Here is a 23,344-nt window from a genome sequence, read left to right as displayed (position 1 = left end):
TTGTTTCCTTCTTTCTTTCTAATTTGGAAACGTTTAACTTTTTTTCCCTTTCCTTAATTGCTGTGACCAGTACTTGTAGTGTAACAGTGAACAGAAGTGACAAGAAGAGATGTCCCTAGTCTTGTTTCTCATGGAGGGGGAGAATATCTAATCATTCACCGTTAAGTTTGATGTTTCTCTGCAGTTTTCTTAGATGCCCTTTATCAGATTGAGGAAGGTACCTTCTATTTCTAGTTTTTTTTAGTGTTTTTATCTTTTTTTTTTTTTTGAGACGGAGTCTCGCTCTGTCGCCCAGGCTGGAGTGCAGTGGCCGGATCTCAGCTCACTGCAAGCTCCGCCTCCCGGGTTTACGCCATTCTCCTGCCTCAGCCTCCCGAGTAGCTGGGACTACAGGCGCCCGCCGCCACGCCCGGCTAGTTTTTTGTATTTTTTAGTAGAGACGGGGTTTCACCGTATTAGCCAGGATGGTCTCGATCTCCTGACCTCGTGATCCGCCCGTCTCGGTCCTCCCAAAGTGCTGGGATTACAGGCTTGAGCCACCGTAGTGTTTTTATCTTGAAACAGTACAGTTAACCCTTGCACAACATGGGGATTGTGGGTGCTGACCCACTGCATAGTCTAAAATCCATGTATAACTTTGGAGTCTCCCAAAACTTGTCAACTAATAGCCTACTGTTAACCAGAAGCCTTACCAGTAACATAAAGTCAATTACCACATATTTTATATATGTATCATATAAAGAATACGTTATTAAGAAAATCATGAGAGAAAATATATGTACTCTTTTATTAAGTGGAAATATTTCATGATAAAAGTCATCATTGTCTTCATGTTGGGTAGGCTGAGGAGGCAGAGGAGGAGTTGGTTTTGCTGTCTCAAGGGTGGCAGATGTGGAAGAAAATACTGGTGTCAGTGGATTTGTGAAGTTCAAACCAGTGTTGTTGAAGAGTCAATTGTAGTGGATTTTGCCAAATGCTTTTGGTTTGCTTGTTTTTTGAGATGGAGTTTTGCTCTTGTTGCCCAGGTTAGAGTGCAATGGCATAATCTTGGCTCACTGCAACTTCTGCCTCCCAGGTTCAAGCAATTCTCCTGCCTCAGCCTCCCGAGTAGCTGGGATTTCAGGTGTCCAGCACCACGCCTAACTAATTTTTGTATTTTTAGTAGATACAGGGTTTCACCATGTTGGCCAGGCTGGTCTCAAACTCCTTACCTCTTGTGATCCACCCGAACTCCTGACCTCTTGTGATCCACCGCTTAGGCCTCCCAAAGTGTGAGATTACAGGCGTGGGCCACCATGCCTGGCTGCCAGATGCTTTTTCTATGTCTGTTGAGATGATCATGTAATTTTGTTTTCTATTCTATTGATACGATGCATTGAATTAATTGATTTTTGGATCTTAAACCAACCTTGCATTCCTGAGACAAACTGCACTTGGTTATGTTATATATAATTTTTAAATGTTGCTGGATTTGTTTTGCTAGTATTTTGTTGAGGATTTTTGCATCATTCTCATGAGTATTGGTCTGTAGTTTTATTTTCTTGTGACTTTGTCTGATTTTAGAGTATCATAGTAATACTGGCCTCATAATATGAATTGAAAGATGTCTTCCCTCTTCTAATTTTTGGAAGAGTTTGTGGAGAATTGGTATTTTTTTTTTAAAAGAAGCAGCAATTGTTTATTTTTCTAATCAAGTGACCATGCTGCTGAATCTTAAGGCCTCAACAAATGTTGCATCTTACTATTTCATTGAACAATAAGACCTTCTATTCTGATTATTCCTGGTAAATAGGAATGATCACTGGTTTCTCCAGTGGTTTCCATTTGCCAAAAACTCATGACAGATGGCTTAACAAGGTGACTACTGCTTTCAGGGGATTGTATCAGATGCATACTCATTTCCAGTACAGCAGCTGTTGGCAATCTAGTACTTCTCTATCATGGTTGGCCAAGGAGTCCTGCTTTGGCTGCCAGAGCTTCATTCTGCTAAATATGATATTCCTGAAGTCTCATGGATATTCTTTTTGTCATTTAAAAATATTTCCATAAAGTGTTCTGAACAGCTGGTCTCTTCAGGTTTTACATCTCTTGTGCAGTCTTAACACAGTCCAAAAAGCAGATTTCTATAAGTTAATTGTCAGTCCCAAGAAATTCCTTAAACTGTTTAATCTGATCAGGTTCTGGTATTTGTGCACCCATATTCTTTTGGTACATTTATTAGTCACCTTTTCTGATGCATGAGTTTCCTTTCTGTTCTGGTAAAGTAGTGTTCTAACCTTTGTTTGAATGTCTTCAGTGAGATGTGATTTCTTAAGCACAGGCTCTCACATCTGACATCAGTACAAGGCTGTAGGCCTACACTGCCAGTCGAGTCTGAGGATGGAGGATCAGGATCAGGGCAAGTGTTGCAGCCGCTTTATCTAATTCTTCTTTAAATGTTCATTAGAATTCAACAGTGAAGCCATTTGGGGCTAGGCTTTTCTTTGTGGGTAGTTTCTTGATTACTAATTTAATCTCTTGTTATATAGGTCTGTTCAAGTTACCTATTTTTTCTTGAATTTTTTAGTCATTTGTGCCTTTCTAAGTATTTGTCCATTTCATCTAATAAATAATCTAATTTGTTTAATGGCTATTCTTTCTGACATTAATAAAACCACTTTATCTTTCTTGTCGATGTTGTTTGCATAATAGGCCTTTTTTTTTTTTTTCCCCCAGATAGGGTCTTGCTTTGTTGCCCAGGCTGGAGTGCACTGGCAAGCAGAGGTTACCACTCACTGGAACCTCTGATTCCCAGGCTTAAGTGATCCTCCCACCTCAGTCTCTTGAGTAGCTGGGATTACAGGTGCATACCATCATGCTTGGCTAATTTTTAAATTTTTGCAGAGACAAGGTCTCATTATATTGTCCAGGCTGATCTTGAACTCCTGGCTCAAAGTTAAACCCCTGCCTTGGCCTCTCAAATTGTTGGTTTTACAGGTGCGAGCCACCACATCCAGCCTGCATGATATATTTTTCCACCCTTGTACTTTCAATCTGTTAGTAACTTTGTATCTACAATGTGTCCCCTGTTGACCCACATAATTGTCTTTTATGTATAATTATTAGAACTATTGATAAGAAAATGTGAAAGTATAGTCCCATTATCTTATTTGAGTGGAATCAATAGACTATTTCACTATTTCATAAAATGTATTCTAGTTTGTATATTAGAATAGTTTGTTTTTCATGGCTTTCGAGAAAAACATTTGAATGAGCCTACATTTCATTGCATTTAAAATTTCTGGTTTTTTTTTTTTTTTTTTGGAGACACAGTCTCTCTCTGTTGCCCAGGCTGAAGTGCAATGGTGTGATCTTGGCTCACTGCAACTTCTACCTCCCAGGTTCAAACAATTCTTGTGCCTCAGCCCCTGGAATAACTGGGACTACAGGTGCATGCCATGACCTAGCTAATTTTGTATTTTTAGTAGAGATGGGGTTTCGCCCTGTTGGGCAAGCTGGTCTCAAACTCCTGACCTCAGGTGATCTACCTGATTTAGCCTCCCAAAGTGCTGGAAGTACAGCACCTGTCCAAAATTTCTGTTTTTTAATGAATCCAAAGTTCATATATATATATTTTTCCCAATGCCATGGTACATATCATCACCAAAAAAAGTAGTGATTTTGCTTCAGTGGACACTGAATTTTAATATTATTGATAGAATGCCTATATCGATCAGGGTTTTACACTTATCGTACAGTGTACTTACAATGTATGTAGGCCTCATCCTTTGTAATTAATTAATTAGCTTGTAATTAATGTAAGCTAATCTAAATTTTCATATTTTCAGTTTTAACAGTTGAACTTTTGAGTTACATTTCTTATATTTTGATTTTTTCTATAAAAATATTTTAAAACTGGAAAGAGAACACTAGAATCAATTAAATGCAAGATTGAAAGGGTTTCATAATGTGAAAAAGCAATCTTGTTTTTGAAGTGTGCAGTTTACAGTAAGGATTGAGCCCCTCTGCAGCTACCAATTTGGGAAATACCTAAGGTTTTTTTCCCCTTGCACTTAAAGGCTATTTTAGCCCTGAAGCTGGCTAGTTAAGGACACAGACTTTAGAGTGCCACGACACTTCCATAACAGGAGTGAACTGAAGAAGAGAAGCAGTGGAGTCAGGAACCTCACAAAGTAAAGACAACCAGTGAAGAGAAAAACCATTTATTTTCAATACTTAAGATGGCCAAGCCTGTAATAGGAGGCCGAGGCAGGTGGATCACGAGGTTAGGAGATCAAGACCATCCTGGGTAGCATGGTGAAACCCCACCTTCTACTAAAATTACAAAAAATTAGCCAGGCGTGGTGGGCACCTGTAGTCCCAGCTACTCGGGAGGCTGAGGCAGGAGCTTGCAGTGAGCTGAGATCACGCCACTGTACTCCAGCCTGGGTGACAGAGTGAGACTCTGTCTCAAAAAAAAGATGGCTGAATAGGAAGAGCTGTGGTCTGCAGCTCCCAGCAAGACCAACACAGAAGGTGGGTGTTTTCTGCATTTCCAACTAAGATACCCAGTTCATCTCACTGGGACTAGTTAGGCAGTGGTTGCAGCCCACAGAGGTTGAGCAGAAGCAGGGTGGGGCATCACCTCACCTGGGAGGTGCAAGGAGTCGGGGGACCTCCCTCCCCGAGCCGAGGGAAGCCATGAGGGACTGTGCTATCTGACCCAGATACTATGCTTTTCCTATGGTTTTTGCAATCCACAGATCAGGAGATTCCCTCGTGTGCCTATACCACCAGGGCCTTGGGTTTCAAGCACAAAACTGGGTGGCAGTTTAGGCAGACACTGAGCTAGTTGCAGGAGTTTTTTTTTCGTACTCCAGTGGCACCTGGAACCCCAGTGAGACTGTTAACTCCCCTGGAAAGGGGGCTGAAGCCAGGGAGCCAAGTGGTCTTGCTCAGAGGGTCCCACTCTCGCGGAGCCCAGCAAGCTAAGAACCACTGGCTTAACATTCTCACTGCCAGCACAGCAGTCTGAAATTGACCTGGGACCATTGGGCTTGGTAGGGGGAGGGGCATCTGCAATTACTGAGGCTTGAGTAGGTGGTTTTTCCCTGACAGTACTAAGACAGCCGGGAGGTTTGAATCAGGTGGAATTCACCACAGTGAAGCAAAGCGACTGTGGCCAGACTCCCTCTCTAGATTCTTCCTCATTGGACAGGGCATTTCTGAAAGAAAGGCAGCAGACCTAGTCAGGGACTTATGGATAAAACTCCTGTCTCCCTGGGACAGAGCACCTGAGGGAAGAGGCGGCTGTGGGCGCAGCCTCAGAGGACATAAACTTTCCTGCCTGGTGGCTCTGAAGAGAACAACTAATACTGACAAGGAGGATTCTCCCAGCCAGTGCTTGAGCTCTGCTTATGGACAGACTGCCTCCTCAAGAGGGTCAGGGACCCACTTGGGAAGACTCCTGTGCTGTCTCACTAGGAGAGAACTGCCAACAGGGGTCAACAGACACCTCAAACAGGAGAGCTCTGGCTGGCATCAGGCTGGTGGTGCCCCTTTGGGACGAAGCTTCCAGAGGAAGGACCAGGCAGCAGTCTTTGTTGTTCTGCAGCCTCCATTGGTGATACCCAGGCAAACAGTGTCTGGAATGGACTTACAGCAAACTGCAGCAGACCTGCAGAAGAGGGCCCTGACTGTTAGAAGAAAAACTAGCAAACAGAAAGCAACAACCTTAGCATCAGCAAAAAGGACCCCCACACAAAAACCCCATCCAAAGGTCATCAGCCTCAGAGATCAAAGGTAGATAAATCCATGATGATGAGGAAAAACGAGCGCAAAAACGCTGAAAATTCCAAAAACCAGAATGCCTCTTTGCCTCCAAATAATTGCAGCTCCTCTCCAGCAAGGGCACAAAACTGGACGGAGAATGACATTGATGAATTGACAGAAGTAGGCTTCGGAAGGTGGGTAATAACAAACTCCTCTGAGCTGAAGAAGCATGTTCTAACCCAGTTCAAGGAAGCTAAGAACCTTGATAGAAGGTTATAGGAACTGCTAACTAGAATAATCAGTTTAGAGAGGAACATAAATGACCTGATGGAGCTGAAAAACACGGCACAAGCACTTCATGAAGCATATACAAGTATCAATAGCCAAATTGATCGAGCAGAAGAAAGGATATCAGAGATTGAATATCAACTTACTGAAATAAGGAGTGAAGACAAGATCAGAGAAAAAAATGAAATGGAACGAACAAAAACTTCAAGAAATATGGGACTATGTGAAAAGACCAAACCTATGATTGATTGGTGTACCTGAAAGTGAAAGGGAGAACAGAACCAAGTTGAAAAACACACTTCAGGATATTATCCAGGAGAACTTCCCCAACCTAACAAGACAGGCCAACACTGAAATTCGGGAAATATGGAGAACACCACTAAGATACTCCTCAAGAAGAGCAACCCCAAGACACCTAATTGTCAGATTCTCCAAGGTTGAAATGAAGGGCAGCCATAGAGAAAGGTCAGGTTACCTACAAAAGGAAACCCATCAGACCAATTGCAGATCTCTCTGCAGAAACCCTACAAGCCAGAAGAGAGTGGGGGCCATTATTCAACATTCTTAAAGAATTTTCAACCCAGAATTTCATGTCCAGCTAAACTAAGGTTCATAAGCTAAGGAGAAATAAAATCCTTTTCAGAGAAGGAAATGCTGAGGGATTTTGTTACCACCAGGCTTGCTTTACAAGAGCTCCTGAAGGAAGTACTAAATGTGGAAAGGAAAAAGTGGTACTAGCCACTGCACAAACACACCAAAATATAAAGACCAATGACACTATGAAGAAAGTGCTTCAACTAATGTGTAAAATAACCTGCTAACATCATGATGACAGGATCAAATTCATATATAATAATATTAACCTTAACTGTACATGGCCTAAATGCCCCAACTAAAAGACACAGACTAGCAAATTGGATAAAGAGTCAAGATCCATTGGTGTGCTTTATTCAGGAGACCCATCTCACTTGCAAAGACACACATAGGTTCAAAATAAAGGGATGGAAGAATGTTTACCAAGCAAATGGAAAGCAAAAAAAAAAAAAAAAAAAAAAAAGGCAGGGGTTACAATCCTAGTCTCTGATAAAATAGATTTTAAACTAACAAAGATCAAAAAAGACAAGGGTATTACATAATGGTAAAGGGATCAATGCAACAAGAAGAGCTAACTATCATAAATATATATGTGCACCCAATACAGGAGCACCCAGATTCATAAAACAAGTTCTTAGAGACCTGCAAAGAAACTTAGACTTCCACACAATAATAGTGGGAGAGTTTAACACCCCACTGTCAATATTAGATCAATGAGACAGAAAATTAACAAGGTTATTCAGGATTTAAACTCAGCTCTGGACCAAGTGGACCTAATAGACACGGGGTTGCTACAGAACTGTCTACCCCAAATCAACAGAATATACATGCTTCTCAGCACCACATAGCACTTATTCTCAAATTGGCCACATAATTCAAAGTAAAACACTCCTCAACAAATGCAAAAGAATGGAAATTGTAACAGTCTTCAGACCACAGTGCAATCAAATTAGAACTTAGGATTAAGAAACTCACTCAAAACCACGCAACTACATGGAAATTGAACAACCTGTTCCTGAACGAATATTGGGTAAATAATGAAATTAAGGCAGAAATGAAGAAGTTACTTGAAATCAATGAGAACAAAGAGAAAACGTACCAGGATCTAGGACACACAAAAAGCTGTGTTAAGAGGGAAATTTATAGCACTAATGCCCACTTCAGACAGCTGGAAAGATCTGAAATCAACACCCCAACGTCACAATTAAAAGAACTAGAGAAGCAATAGCAAACAAATTCAAAAGCTAGGAGAAGACAAGAAATAACTAAGATCACAGCAGAAATGAAGGAAGTAGAGATATGAAAAACCCTTGAAAAAAATCAGTGAATCCAGCAGGTGGTGTTTTGAAAAGATTAACCAAATAGATAGACTGCTAGCTAGACTATTAAAGAAAAGAGAGAAGAATCAAATAGATGCAATAAAAAATTATAAAGTGGATATCACCACTATTCTCAGAGAAATACAAACTACCAACAGAGAATACTATAAACACCTCTATACAAATAAACTAGAAAATCTAGAAGAAACTGATACATTCCTGGACACATACACCCTCCCAAGACTAATCCAGGAAGAAGTCGAATCCCTGAATAGACCAATAACAAGTTCTGAAGTTGAGGCAGTAATTACTAGTCTACCAACCAAAAAAAGCCCAGGACCATACAGATTCACAGCTGAATTCTACCAGAGGTTCAAAGACGAGCTGGTACCATTCCTTCTGAAACTATTCCAAACAATTGAAAAAGAGGGATTCCTCCCTACCTCATTTTATGAAGCCAGCATCATCCTGATTCCAAAACCTGACAGAGACACAACAAAAAAAGAAAATTTCTGAACTGAACAATGAGATCACTTGGACTCAGGAAGGGGAACATCACACACTGGGGCCTATCACGGGGGGCGGCGGGGGGGGAGAGGGATTGCATTGGGAGTTATACCTGATGTAAGTGACAAGTTGATGGGTGCTGACGAGGTGATGGGTGCAGCACACCAACAAGGCACAAGTATACATATGTAACAAATCTGCACGTTATGCACATGTATCCTAGAACTTAAAGTATAATAAAAAAAATTAATTAAAAAAAAGAAAAAAAAAAGAAAATTTCAGGCCAATATCCCTGATGAACATCCATGTGAAAATCCTCAATAAAATACTGACAAACAAATCCAGCGGCACATCAAAAAGCTTATCCACCACAATCAAGTTGGCTTGGGATGCAACGCTGGTTCAACATAAGCAAATCAATAAATGTAATCTATCACATAAACAGAACGAATGACAAAAACCATATGATTATCTCAATAGATGCAGAGAAGTCCTTTGATAAAATTAAACATCCCTTCATGCTAAAAACTCTCAAAAACTAGGTATTGATGGATCATATCTCAAAATATAAGAGCTATTTATGACTAACCCATAGCCAATATCATACTGAACAGGCAAAAGCTGGAAGCATTCCCTTTGAAAACCAGCACAAGACAAGGATGCCCTCTCTCACCACTCCTATTCAACATAGTATTGGAAGTTCTGACTACAGCAATCTGGCAAGATAAAGAAATAAAGGGCATTTAAATAGGAATAGAGGAAGTCAGATTGTCTCTGTTTGCAGATGACATGACTGTGTATTTAGAAAACTATTGTCTCAGCCCAAAGTCTCCTTAAGCTGATAAGCAGCTTCAGCAGTCTCAGGATACAAAATCAATGTGCAAAAATCACAAGCATTTCTATACATCAATAACAGACAAGCAGAGAGCCAAATCATGAGTGAACTCCCATTCACAATTGCTATAGGAGAAAGAAATACCTAGGAATACAACTTATAAGGGACATGAAGGACCTCTTCAAGGACAACCACAAACCACTGCCCAAGGAAATAAGACAGGACACAAACAAATGGAAAAAAATTCAATGTTCATGGATAGGAAGAATCAATATTGTGAAAATGATCATATTGCCCAAAGTAATGTATAGATCCAATGCTATTCACCTCAAGCTTCTGTTGACTTTCTTCGCAGAGTTAAAAAAAAAAAAAAAAAAAAAAAAAAAAACACCAACAACTTTAAATTTCACATGGAACCAAAAAGGAGCCTGTATAGCTAAGACAATCCTAAGCAAAAAGGACAAAGCTAGAGGCATCATGTTACCTGACTTCAAACTGTACTACAAGGCAGCACGGTACTGGTACCAAAACAGGTGTATAGACCAATGAAACAGAACAGAGGCCTCAGAAATAACACCACACATCTACAACCATCTGATCTTTGACAAACCTGACAAAAACAAGCAATGGGGAAAGGATTCCCTATTTAATAAATGGTGTTGGGAAAACTGGCTAGCCATATGAAGAAAACTGAAACTGGATCACTGCCTTACACATTATACAAAAAGTAACCAAGATGGATTAAGGACTTAAATGTAAAACCTAAAACCATAAAAACCCTAGAAGAAAACCCAGGCAATACCATTCAGGACATAGTCATGGGCAAAGACTTCATGACTGAAACACCCAATGCAATAGCAACAAAAGCCAAAATTGACAAATGGGATCTAATTAAACTAAAGAGCTTCTGCACAGTGAAAGAAACTATCATTAGAGTGAACAGGCAGCATACAGAATGGGAGAAAATTTTTGCAATCTATCCATCTGACAAAGGTCTAATATCCAGAATCTACAGGAACTTAAACAAATTTACAAGAAAATAACAACCCCATCAAAAATTGGGTGAAGGATATGAATGGACACTTCTCAAAAGAAGACATGCAACCAACAAGCATGAAAAATTGCTCATGATCATTGGTCATTAGAGAAATGCAAATCAAAACCACAATGAGATACCATCTCCTGCCAGTTAGAATGGTGGTCATTAAAAAGTCAGGAAACAACAGTTGCAGGTGAGGTTGTGGAGAAATAGGAATGCTTTTACACTGTTGGTGGGAGTGTAAATTAGTACAACCATTGTAGAAGACAGCGTGGCAGTTCCTCAAGGATTAGAACCAGACATACCATTTGACCCAGCAATCCCATTACTGGGTATGTACCCAAGGGATTATAAATCATTCTACTATAAAGACACATGCACACATGTGTTTATTGTAGCACTATTTACAATAGCAAAGGCTTAGGACCAACCTAATGCCCATCAATGATAGACTGGATAGAGAAAATCTTGCACATAGATACCATGGAATACTATGCAGCCATAAAAAAGGATGAGTTCATGTCCTTTTCAGGGACATGATGAAGCTGGAAACCATCATTTTTAGCAAAGTAACATAGGAACAGAAAACTAAACATCACATGTTCTCACTCATAAGTGGGAGTTGAACAATGAGAACACATGGGCACGGGGAGGGGAGCATAACATACCTTGGCCAGTTGGTGGGTAAGGGGCAAGGGGAGGGAGAGGATTCGGACAAATACCTATTGCATGCAGGGCTTTAAACTTAGATGATGGGTTGATACGTGCGCCAAACCACCATGGCCCATGTATACCAATGTAACAAACCTGCACGTTCTGCACATGTATCCCAGAACTTAAAGTTAAAAAAAAAAAAAACAAAAAAAACAAAAAAACAGGGCACGCTGGCTCACGCCTGTAATCCCAGCACTTTGGGAGGCTGAGGCAGGTGGATCACGAAGTCAGGAGATCGAGACCATCCTGGCTAACATGGTGAAACCCCCGTTTCTACTAAAAATACAAAAATTAGCCGGGCGTGGTGGCAGGCACCTGTAGTCCTAGCTACTCTGGAGTCTGAGGCAGGAGAATGGTGTGAACCCAGGAGGTGGAGCTTGCGGTCAGCTGAGATTGCGCCACTGTGCTCCAGCCTGGGTGACAGAGCAAGACTCAGTTTCAAAGAAAAAAAAGAAACAAAAAAGTTCAGTTTACTTGATTTTGCATATAGAGTTCCTTGAGAATTTAAATAATCCTTTCTGAATTACAGAAAGTCATAGATTGGAAGTATAGCTTTAAAATGCTCTAAATCACTCTGAATTAAGAAAAAGGGTTTCCTTTGTCCAGAATAAGCATCAGTTTAAAACTGCCTTTAAAAATAAGTATTCAACAAATTGGTATACGAATTGTAACACAAGCAATGAAATCACTGACTTTGATTAGTCTCTCTACTGATTACTACTGTTGAACAGAAGATGTGTGTAAGAATAGGAGAAGGTAAACTCATTGTCTTGAGCATGTGGAATAAGTTCTTTTCTGAGGTCAGATAGCAATTTTTATCTTATTTTCAGTGTAGTAGATCCTATGCTGCCCTGATAAGAATCACCTGCACAGCCTCAATGACTCTCACAGAAGTATTCCAGTAACTCTCTGAATTTTTTCATAGAAAAATTGCGTCTCTGTTATCCCTACACAATTCCTTCATAAACAGTAGAAACTTCCCCCGTGAAACCTTTCCTTTAACCTTAACATTCTTTGATAATTATTCATGAAGTCCTTAAATAATTATTAAAACAAGTATTGGTTTTGAATACATATCAGCTTTGGAATACTGCTTAAGGTAACCATGATAAACTCCAACTCCTTTATGGTTATTTAGAGGAATACATCTATTTGTTATAGTCTTAAGGAAAACTTTGTCAACATATTAGATGATAGAAACAGTCATAACAAGTGACCACCAGGTTTGGTGGGAACTCATGATGTGGAGGGTCTACTCCATGTTCTGCCAACCAAGCAACTAAGTCATTTTGGGCAAATGATTCAGCTTACTTGATCTGTTATATGATTCTTAAGGTCTACTATATCTCCAATATTTCATGGCATTACTCCACTTTAATTTATTATCTATCTTAAAAAAGTTAAACAGATCAATTAGCACTTAAATTAAATTTGAGTTGCTGGATATTTTATTTTCTCTCACTGATACTCACTGTTTCCACTCTTTGGGATAATGATTATTGGAGCTGTATGCATTTATAATACATTAAGCAGAGTGTGGTATATCACTAAAACTTCATTACAAGTATTCATTCCATATATTTGTCTGTACTGGGGTCAGTATTTTTTTTCCTTCTTTTTAAAGACAGGGTCTTGCTCTGTGTTCTCCTGTCTTGGTCTCCCAATGTGCTATAATTACAGGCATGAGACACTGCACCTGCTCTTTTCTGATTTTATATGTCTATCTGAAGAGTTTATTATTTGGCCAAGCTCACATGGCAAGATACGTATCATGAAGTGTTTTTCTGCTAATATTCTTGTAAGATAAACCAACTATTAGTAAAAGCACTTGCTTCCTAATCAAGATTACTTGGAATTGTTAACAGAATATGTATGTGTGTATATATAAGTTAAGTTGTATATGTATATATCTATAAAAAAAACTTAAGTATATATAAGTTAAGTTAACTTTTTAAAAACTTCTCTGCTGCCTGGAGGAATAATGAAATGACCCAAATGACCCAAAAGAAGCAAAATATTTCACATAGTACATAAAGTATATACTTAGCTTTGTGCAATGAAGAATTAATGATATAATGTGTATGGAGTAATATTTAACTTTATTTTGTTGTAAGCCCTTTTGGGGTAGTGGTTGTTCCACATGGCTTTTATCTTCTTTAATACTTAGTATCTGCTAGAAGTGTAGTCTGTGGGATAATATGAGTTGAGGAAGATTTACAGATAGCATTTTCCGAGACTGAACAGAAAAGCACATTGTCATTTGGAAAAATTTTAAAAGTGTTTAACTTTCTTATTAAGATATTTAGCCCTTTTCATTCAGGACCATTTGCTTTGATTTTCCTGTTGTTATTTATTTCTATTATCTTGTCTACAGTTGAAATTTGGACAATTGGTCTGTATCTTTTCTAATTTTCATTATATTTAAAAACTCAGGTTTCCTCTTAAGTGTTTGTTGGTAAACATTAGGTGCTATTTTTAAGTTTTCAATTCTCAGGCATAGTGCTACTTATCTATGTTATTTATACAAGCAAATGAGTGTATTTGCCAATCAATCCATGATAAGAAACACAATTTAAGTTGCTACCAAGGATACCTCTGTGTGTGTGTATGTGTGTATGTATCTGAAATATTTCACTGAAGAATTCATATTGTTAATACCTTCACTGCACCTTGATATTCTGTTAACTTTTTAAATGATGATTGTGACCAATTACAGCTCATATCTTCCACTAGTGGATCACACTCTGCAGCATTAAAATCACTGTGAAATAGATTAATTAGAATAAATGAAGGGTTCTTTTTAAATTCTGTTTGTACAGTAGATATTATTGAATTATTTTATAAAATACCCATTTTATAAATTGGATGGTATATTATAAATGGATAGTAGGATTTTTCCTTTCTTCATTTTGTACCAAGAGAATCAAAAACACTCCTGTTCAGTACATCTCTAGCAAGTCTATTCCAACAGCCAATGTCTCAAATAATTAATTTTTCTATACATTAGTCACCCTTACATCTAAACGTTACAGTGCTTCAGTATAACTTCTATGTATACATTATTAATCCCATTTACAAATGGGAACCAGAGTGTTGGGAGACAGCTCATGGATTTCTCATGTTCCTGCACAGTCTGAGTCTTCTAAGGAAAGGCATTTACAATGCCAATTGTATAAGGAGAAATTTCAAGACAGTAAAACTACTGACATGTCCCTCCCTGGAGACATCCAAGGATAATAAAAATAAAATAACTTCTCTTCCCCTTCCCAGAGGAGATTTGCTAATATTTGAGTGTAATGAGCAATCTTTCTGGGGCAGAGCAGAGTAGCAAACCAATATAAGATCAGAGTTCCTTAATTTGGGGGTTACTCTCCTGTGATGCTCTCTACTGTATGCACTAGTAACATTCATCCCTTACTGCATTGCCTCATGGAGATTGGAGCTCAGGGAACTGGCCTAAATATATTGTTCTAGCTGCTGCTTTAGCTACGAGTAATAAATTGTCTTTGTTTCTGATCCACAGTTCTTGTGTCCTTATGTCATTGTGTGTCCGTGCGTATGTGTATGCAGAGAGAAAGCAGCAGATTGAAAAACAGTTAAATATCAGACCTTCGTGGGGTGGTGGTGGTGGTGGTGTTCTTGAGATGGAGTTTTGCTTTGTTACCCAGTCTGGTGTTCAGTGGCGCGATCAAGGCTCATTTCAGCCTTCGAACTCCATGGGCTCAGGTGATCCTCCCGGCTGGGACTGAAGGCACATCCCACCATACCCAGTGAATTTTTTTTTTTTTTTCTTTTTTAAGAGACGGGGTTTTACATGTTGCCGAGGCTAGTCTCAAGCTCTTGGGCTCAAGCAATCCACCCACCTCGGCCTCCCAAAGTGCTGGGGTTACGGGCATAAGTCACCATGCCTAGCCCTTTGTGGTTTGTTAACTTAACTCTGGCTCACACAATTTAACTGTAGGTCTGTTTGTAAACCTAAAGCCCTTTCTATGCTTCCTTCCTTACACAGACAGATAAAATAAGTAGAAAATATGGTGCTAATGACTAGTATTTGGTATAAGTAGATAAATGTTTTATGTCACATTTGCATGTGCCTGTAATCTGTGATCAATGAGCAGTCTGAATATTTTTCCCTCAATCCTCATATGTTAAACTAAAAAAAAGTGATACATTGAGTCTGGGATAGCTAGTGACGAAATTATATTTATATGAACAGAGTTTGTGTGTATATATGTATATGTATTTCAGAATATATTGAAAAATAAAAGTGTAATGACCTTGATAAAAATGAAGTATTGACTTAAAAACTCCATTTAATAATGTCCACAGGAAAGAAATGCTTCTAGAATTTTTTAATTAATAATTTTTCTCAGTACTTTCGATTGTCATGCAAACTAAAGAAATGGACTTAGTGAACAATTTAGTTACAATAATAAAGTTTCAAAAATTCTAAATTTACCTCATAATTGCAGCAGATGCAAAATTATTTCATATCTTTATACTTATTATGAAATTACCTCATATCCAAAAATATTTATGTCAAGTGACAGGCTTTTTGCTGTATTTTTGATAGTATTAACCTTGTGTTTCGTAAGTTAACCTTGTGGAACTTTTAAGGGAAATGCATTAACTTAGCATTAATATAGACTTCTAAAATTCACTGTGATGTAGAACAGTTGATTTAATGTTATCTGTATCTAATACAAAGTAACTGTGGTCCACTTATTTATTTCAAAATTTATTCTCAAAGGTACCTACTAGATTATGTGTGAAGAAGTTTGTGACCAAAGTAATATAGCTGATTCTGTTTTGAAAATCTAGAATAAAGTTTATGTAAAAGCATATGGATTATTTCTTTATGAATACAGTTTTATACTAGAAACTCCTCCATACCCACGTAAGTAGATATTTTCTCATAGTGATGTAGAAAACTGACAAAACTTTTCATCCTCAGAGCTAGGAATTCTTGTGTTTGACCACAAAGGAAAGACAAAGTTATGAGAGTTTTAAATAAGCTATCATCAACAAATACTACATCTCTCCAGATCCATTCATAAATATAGCAACATTTTAGAAGTGCAGATGAATCGAACATAGTTAATTGAGAAAAAATTTTAGTAGCATACATAATTTGTAAATATTGAATAGTTTTTAAATGGTACTCTGAGTCATAATTATTTCAAATTGTACATAATGCTAAAAGAGACTAGGATAATAGCAGAATAAATTACTAGTGACTAAAATCATGTTTATTGTAAGAGATTGGGGGAGTCTATGGTGCCCAGTCTGGAGTGCATTGGTGCAATCATAGCTCACTGTAACCTTGACTCCTGGCTTCAAGCAATCCTCTTGTCTCTGCCTCCCTTTTGTAGTCTCAGGTCTTACATTTAAGTCTTTCATCCATTTTGAGTTGATTTTTATACATGGTATAACATGAGGATCTAGTTTTATTATTCTCCATATGGATATCTTTGGTCTGTATATTTATTTATATGACAGTACCATGCTGTTTTGGTTACTGTAGCTTGGTAATATAATTTGAATTTGTATAGTGTGATGCCTCCAGCTTTCTCTTTTTGCTCAGGATTATTTTAGCTATTTGGGGTCTTCTGTGGTTCCATGTGAATTTTAGGATTTGTTTTTTCTATTTCTGTGAAGAATGCCTTTGTTATTTTCATAGGGATTGAATTTAATCTGTAGCTCACTTTGGTTAGTAAAGATATTTTAACAAAGCCGAGCATGGTGGCTCATGCCTGTAATCTAGCTCTTTGGGAGGCTGAAGTGGGAGAATTGCTTGAGGCCAGGGATTCAAGACCAGCCTAGGCAACATGATGAGACCGTCTCTAAAAAAAAAATTTTTTTTAATTAGCTAGGCATACACTTGTAGTTCCGTCTACTTGGGAGGCTGAAGCAGGAGGATCCTTTGGGCCCAGGTTGTCAAGGCTGCAGTACGCTATAATCATGCCACTGCACTCCAGTCTGAGCAACAGAGAGAGATCTTATCTCTGTGTAAAAGAAAAAAAAATTGTAATTAAGGGAAAAAAGCATTTTAACAATAGACTTTCAATTCCTGAACATGGGATGTCTTTTTTTCCTTTTCTCTTCAGTTTCTTTCATCAGTGTTTTATAATTTTCCTTGTATAGATCTTTCATCTGCCTGGTTAAATTTATTTCCTAGTTATTTTATTTTTTTGTAGCTATTGTAAATGATTTGCTTTCTTGATTTCTTTTTCAGGTTGGTTGCTCTAAGTGTATAGAAATTCTACTGACTTTTGTATGTTGATTTTGTATCTGACAACTTTACTAAATTCATTTATCAGTTCTAATATAATATAGTCTAATTAATATATTAGACTAGAAGTATAAGATCTCTCCTGGAGAATGTTCCATGTACTGATGAGAAGAATGTGTATTCTGTGGCAGTTGGATGAAATGTTCTGTAAAGGTCTGTTAGGTTTATTTGGTCTAGAGTATAGTTTAACTTCACTGTTTGAAGTTAAACACTGATGTTCTTATATTTCTTATAAGAACATCTTATGTTTCTTTTGTATAAGAACACTGATGTTCTTATATTTCTAGTCTAATAATGTATATTTCTAGTCTAATAATGTATAAGATTTCTCCTGGAGAATGTTCATGTCCTGATGAAAAGAATGTGTATTCTGAGGCAGTTGGATGAAATGTTCTGTAAATGTCTTAGGTTTATTTGGTCTAGAGTATAGTTTTTTACTTCAGTGTTTGTTGATTTTCTGTTGGGATGATCTGTCCATAGGTGAAAGTAGGAAATTGAAATCCCCTACTATTACTGTATTTATCTCTTGCTCTTGCTCCTGTGTACTCACACTCGCTCTCTCTCATGCTCTCTCTCTCTTTCCCTTTATATCTAATAATATTTGCTTTATATATTTGGGTACACCGTTGTTGGGTGCATATATATTTATTATTGTTATATTCTTTTGCTGACTTGACCCCTTTTTCATTATATAATGATCTCCTTTGTCCCTTTTACAGTTTTTGACTTAAAGTCTATTTTGCCTAATACAATTATAGGTATTCCTGCCCTTTTCTGGTTTTTATTTGAATAGAATATCTTTCTGCATCTCTTCACTTTCAGTATCTATATGTCTTTTTAGGTGAAATGAGTTTCTTGTAGGCAGCATGTATTTGGGTCTTGTTTTTAAAATCCGTTCACCCACCCTGTGTCTTTATTTGGGTTTTTTTTTTTTGAGATGGAGCCTCACTCTGTCCCCCACGCTGGAGTACAGTGGTGTGATCTTGGCTCACTACAACCTCCAGCTACCTCGTTCAAGTGATTCTCCTGCCTCAGCCTCCCAAGTAGCTGGGACTACAGGCATGCACCACCATGCCTGGCTAATTTTTGTATTTTTAGTAGAGACAAGGTTTCACTATGTTGGCCAGGCTGGTCTCAAACTCCTGACCTCATCATCCATCCACCTCGGCCTCCCACAGTGCTGGGACTGCAGGCGTGAGCCACCATGCCTTTTCTATGCTGTGTCTTAATTGGAGTGTTTTGTTCATTTATATTCAGTATTATTGATAGATAAGGTTTTACTGCTCTTATTTTGTTACTTGTTTTCTAGTTGTTTTTAACTTTTCTTCTGCTTCTTTTCTTACTGTCTTTCTTTGTGGTTAGGTGATTTTCTCTTAAGAGTACATTTTAATTTATTGCTTTTTATCCATTTTTGCGTTGTGGTTACCATGAGGCTTATAAATAAACATCCTGTAGTTATAGCAAGTATCTAAAACTGATAATCAACTTAATTTTGATATTATTTTTAATAGTTATTATTAAATGTTAAATTTATTATTCATTTTAATTTATTATTAAAATATTATTTATTATAAATTATTATCAAATATTAGTTATTTAGTAGTTATTTTAATAGTTTTGTCTTTTAGTCATCTTACTACAGATATTAGTGTTTTAAACACTGCAAATTCAGTATTAATATAACACTCATTTTATATAACTCATTTTATATTCAGTGTTAATATAACACTCATTTTATAATACCAGTTTGAAGAAGTTTTTAAAGCATTTCTTATTGGACAAGTCTCATTATGATAAATTCCCTCAGCTTTTGTTTGTCTAAGAAAGTCTTTATTTCTCCTTCAGTTTTGAAGGATAATTGTGCTGAGCACAGTAATCTTGGTTGACAGTTTCTTCCCCACCAGCACTCCAAATATATTGTTCCACATTCTCCTGGCTATAAGGTTTCTGCTGATAAGTCTGCTACCAGGCATATTGGATCTTCCTTACGTGTTATTTACTTCTTTTCTTTCAGTGATTTCAGAATTTTTTCTTTGTGTCTTTGATCTTTGTGAGTTTGATTATAATGTGTCCTAGAGTCATCTTCTTTGTGTTCAATTTAATTAGTGATCTTTGACCTTACTCTACCTGAATATTTATATCTTTTTTCAGGTATGGAAAGTTTTCTGTTATCATTTCCTTGTAAGTTTTCTACCCCTTTGTCTTTCTCAGTTCTTCTTCGACTTCTCATAGATTTTGTAAGCGTTCTTCCTTTTATTTATTTTTTCTTTTCCCCATATTTTTAATCATTTTTCTTTGAGCTCACTGATTCTTTTGTTTATTTGATTAATTCTGCTTCTGTTGCTCTCTATTGCAATTTTCACTTCATTAATTTTTGTTTTAGTTGCAGGATTTTTGTTTTTTTAAAAAAGTTATTTCAGTCTCTATTTCTCTCATAAATTTCTGAATTGATTCTTCATGTTTTCTTTAAGTTACTTGAGCTTCCTTCAAAGAGGTATTTTAAATTTTTGGAGAGATCACAAATCTCTGTCACTTTGGGATTAGTCTGTAGTACCTTATTTTGTTCTTTTGGTGTGATCGTATTTCCCTCAATGTTCTTAGTGCTTTAAAAGTGTGATGATGTCTGTGCATTGAAGGATTTGTAATTTATTTTAGTCTTCCCAGCCTGACTTTGTTTGTGCCTGTCCTTCTTCAAGAGGCCTTCCAGGGATTCTAAAGCTGACTGATTATTGCATTCCCTGAGCTTCTGACCAATTACAGCCATCTCAGTACTAGAGGATGCTTTAGGCCCAGGTTTGCTGAGTCCTGCAAGGGCTCCAAGGTTGACGCAGCTTTCTGGCCCAGATGGACCTCAGAAAGACCCAAGGAAGGTACTTGGGCTGCGTGGGAATGCCGTCCAGACACCTGAGGCCAGAAGACTCTCCTAGTGGTCCAGATGGGTGTGCCTCCCAACAAATCTCTGCACAGATGGGATAGGTCCCCGACTACAAAGAGAGTGACTGGACTTGAGACACTGCCTCTTTGGAATCTAATGTGGGAAGGAGGCTGATTGGCTCACCTCATTGGCTCAGATTGGCATTCATCACCCATCAGGTCCCAGTATAATCTGGGCAGTTTCTTGACTGCAGCAAGAGGGATTGGAGCCAGGACTGGCCCCTTCATATGGATATGCCTGTCACATGGGCCCAGTTGGGACTGTGTCTCCCAGCAAGTCCCTCCATAGATGGAATTATTCCCTGACTACAGCAGGAGAGGCTGGAGGTGAGACTGTGTGGGACAGAGGATTGAGAACCTGGTCTTGGCTCAGAGGGGTGTGCATCGCCCTGAATGTTCTTACACATATAGGATACTTCTCCAACTGCAGTGAGAGGAGCCAAAGCTGAAACTGCACCACCCTGGGATCTACTGTTGGATGGAGGTTTATGTGCTTGTCATGTTGGCTCAGATGGGTGTGTCTCCCAGCAGGTCCCTGCATAGACAGGAGAGTTGCCTAACAGCAGGAGGAGGGTCTGGATCTGAGACTGGACCCTCTCAGGATCTGCTGTGGGATGGGGGCTGGAGAACCTGATCTGAGCATGCATCTCGCTGGTAGACTCTGTAAACAAGATAGTTTCCTGGTTGCAGCAGGAAAGGCTGGAGCTGAGACTGGGCTCCCTCAGGATCTCCTGTGTTGCAGAATCTGGAGAGCCCGTCTTGTTTACCCAGACAGATACCCCTCTTCCAGCAGATCTCTGCACAGAATTATTTTCAGACCACAGCAAGAAGGGTCAGAGCAGAGAATGGACCACCTGAGGATCTGCTGTGAGATGGAGGTTGGTGTGCCTGTCTCATTAGCTCAAATGGCACCCATCTCCCAGCAGATTCCTGTTTCTGCACAGACAGGATGCATCCCCTATTGCAGCAGGAGGAGCTGGAGCTAAGTCTGGGGCTTCCCTTGGGATCTGTGGCATGGAGTCTGGAGACCCTAGTCTCACTGACTCAGAGACACACCCATAGGAGGTAACTTTTCAACTTCTTCTAGTAAGCAATCATTTGAATCATTAAGTATTTTTGGTGCATTATACATAACCACACTTAATTACATTCACACCTGTACTTTCTTATTGCTACCCATATTTGAGGAATAGGTCTTTCCCTTCTTTCCTTCTATATTTAAAACCTTTTATCTATATTTTCTTCTCACGCCTTGAGTCTAATCTCAAACCTTATTCTCTTCTTGATCTTCGCTAACTTTGTTGTAAATGTGCTCCTATCCCAATATTGAAACAAATGGGCAAACTTTCCAACTTTTGCCTTATCCTCATTTCAGCTGAATTTCTTGACAGTGTAGTTCACACTTCTTTATCTCTGATGCATTCATCTGCTCTCACCACGTTTTAAAAATCCAGTGGGCAGGAGTCACCCATGAACTTTTAGTTGCCAAATCCAGTGAACACTTTTCAGTTCTTGTCTATTTGACTTATTTCTGGCATTTATCAGTGTTGACCTTACCATAACTCTGAAACTTTTCCTCTGTCTTGCTTAGCTTATGTGATACCTTTTCCCTCAGGTTTTTCTTCTTTTCTGGCTCCTCTTCTTCCTTTTCCACAGCTGGCAATTCCTACTCTTACAGCTCTTCTAATGTTTTCCTTTCCTTTCCTTTATCTTTAGGCAAAGGCTATGGCGTGTGTGTGTGTGTGTGTGTGTGTGTGTGTGTGTGTGTGTGTGTTCTAGCAGCCTCTTTCAAATGAATTCCAATGGATTCTAACACTAAGCTGGAGTGTCAGGTACTACTTGTGATTTCTTCTCTTTTAGCTTCCTGGGAGTTTTACAGAATCTACACTAGTGATCACTACTTCCTACAGTCTTTTCCTGACACTTTTTTTCTCCTTTTCTCCAGTTTATTCACTTCTCTTTTAGATTACAGAACAATTTTCCTCTGTTCTCCCTACATCCAGTCTGGCTCTCCTGCAGTCTGTGTTTCACGGAGCTACTGAAAACCCTACTAAGAAACACATTTTGTAGTATCATTTCCTTACAATGCTTCGGTAATTAATGTTAACATTTAGGTTAAAAACAGCCTTATCTTTAAGAAAGTTTTAAAACTGATTTAAAATTTATATAATGTGAAATAAATCATGTTAAAGTATACAATTCAGTGTCATTTACTGCATTCACAGTGCTGTGCAACCATAATTTCTAAGTAGTTCTAAGTTTTCATCACTCCAAAGAGAAACTCCATACGCATCAAGCAGTCATTTGTCATTCTCCTCTCTGGCTAGCCCCTTTCATCCATTAATCAGCTTTCTGTGTCAATGGATTTACCTATTCTGGAGCTTTCATATGCATGAAAACATCACTATATGTGACATTTTCTGTCTGTTCGTTTACGTAGAATAATGTCTTGGAGGTGCATCCCATTTTGTTGCATGTATTAGCACTTCGTTTTTGTTTTTATTGAATAATGTTCCATTGTATAGCTATACCACATTTGTTATTCATTCAGTGGACATTGGAGTTGTTTCTGCCTTTTGAATGCCTGATTTTGATTCATTTTTATAGAGTCCTTAGGTTTTCCTAGGTATAAGATCATTTTATCTGGGAACAAGGCTAATTTAATTTCCTCTCTTTCAATTTGGATGCCCTTTATTTCTTTGTCTTACCTAAATGCTTTGGCTGATTTATTTTGGGTAAATACCTGTGAAGAGTGTTTAATTGCTGGGTCATATGGTAATTCTATATTTAACTTTTTAAGGAAATGCCAAACTGTCTACCACAACATCTGCAACAAGATAAATTTTCTCCAGCAACTTATGAGGGTTCGAGTTTGTGTACATCCTCACTAACCCTTGTTATTTTATTTTCCAGTTTTAAATACTATGAATATCTAACTCAGTGGGTATAAAGTTATATCTCATTGTATTTATGATTTGCCTTTTCCTAATAACTAATGATATTGTAAATGTTTTCATGTGCTTGTTGTCCATGCATACATCTTTTTGAGAGAAGTGTATATTCAACTTATT

The 23,344-nt window shown here is 38.2% G+C and overlaps 1 protein-coding gene and 1 pseudogene across 3 annotated transcripts in view; one reads left to right on the top strand and one right to left on the bottom strand.

Annotated features, from left to right (window-relative positions):
- ADK (adenosine kinase) overlaps positions 1-23,344 on the top strand; it is a 577,585-nt gene that overhangs the window by 193,340 nt on the left and 360,901 nt on the right. The gene's annotated exons all lie outside the window — the stretch shown is intronic.
- LOC115900386 lies at positions 1,939-2,199 on the bottom strand (annotated as a pseudogene).

This window comes from Rhinopithecus roxellana, chromosome 11, assembly GCF_007565055.1.
Source record: "Rhinopithecus roxellana isolate Shanxi Qingling chromosome 11, ASM756505v1, whole genome shotgun sequence".
Taxonomy (NCBI): Eukaryota; Metazoa; Chordata; class Mammalia; order Primates; family Cercopithecidae; genus Rhinopithecus; species Rhinopithecus roxellana.
This window is presented reverse-complemented; position numbering and strand designations above follow the sequence as displayed.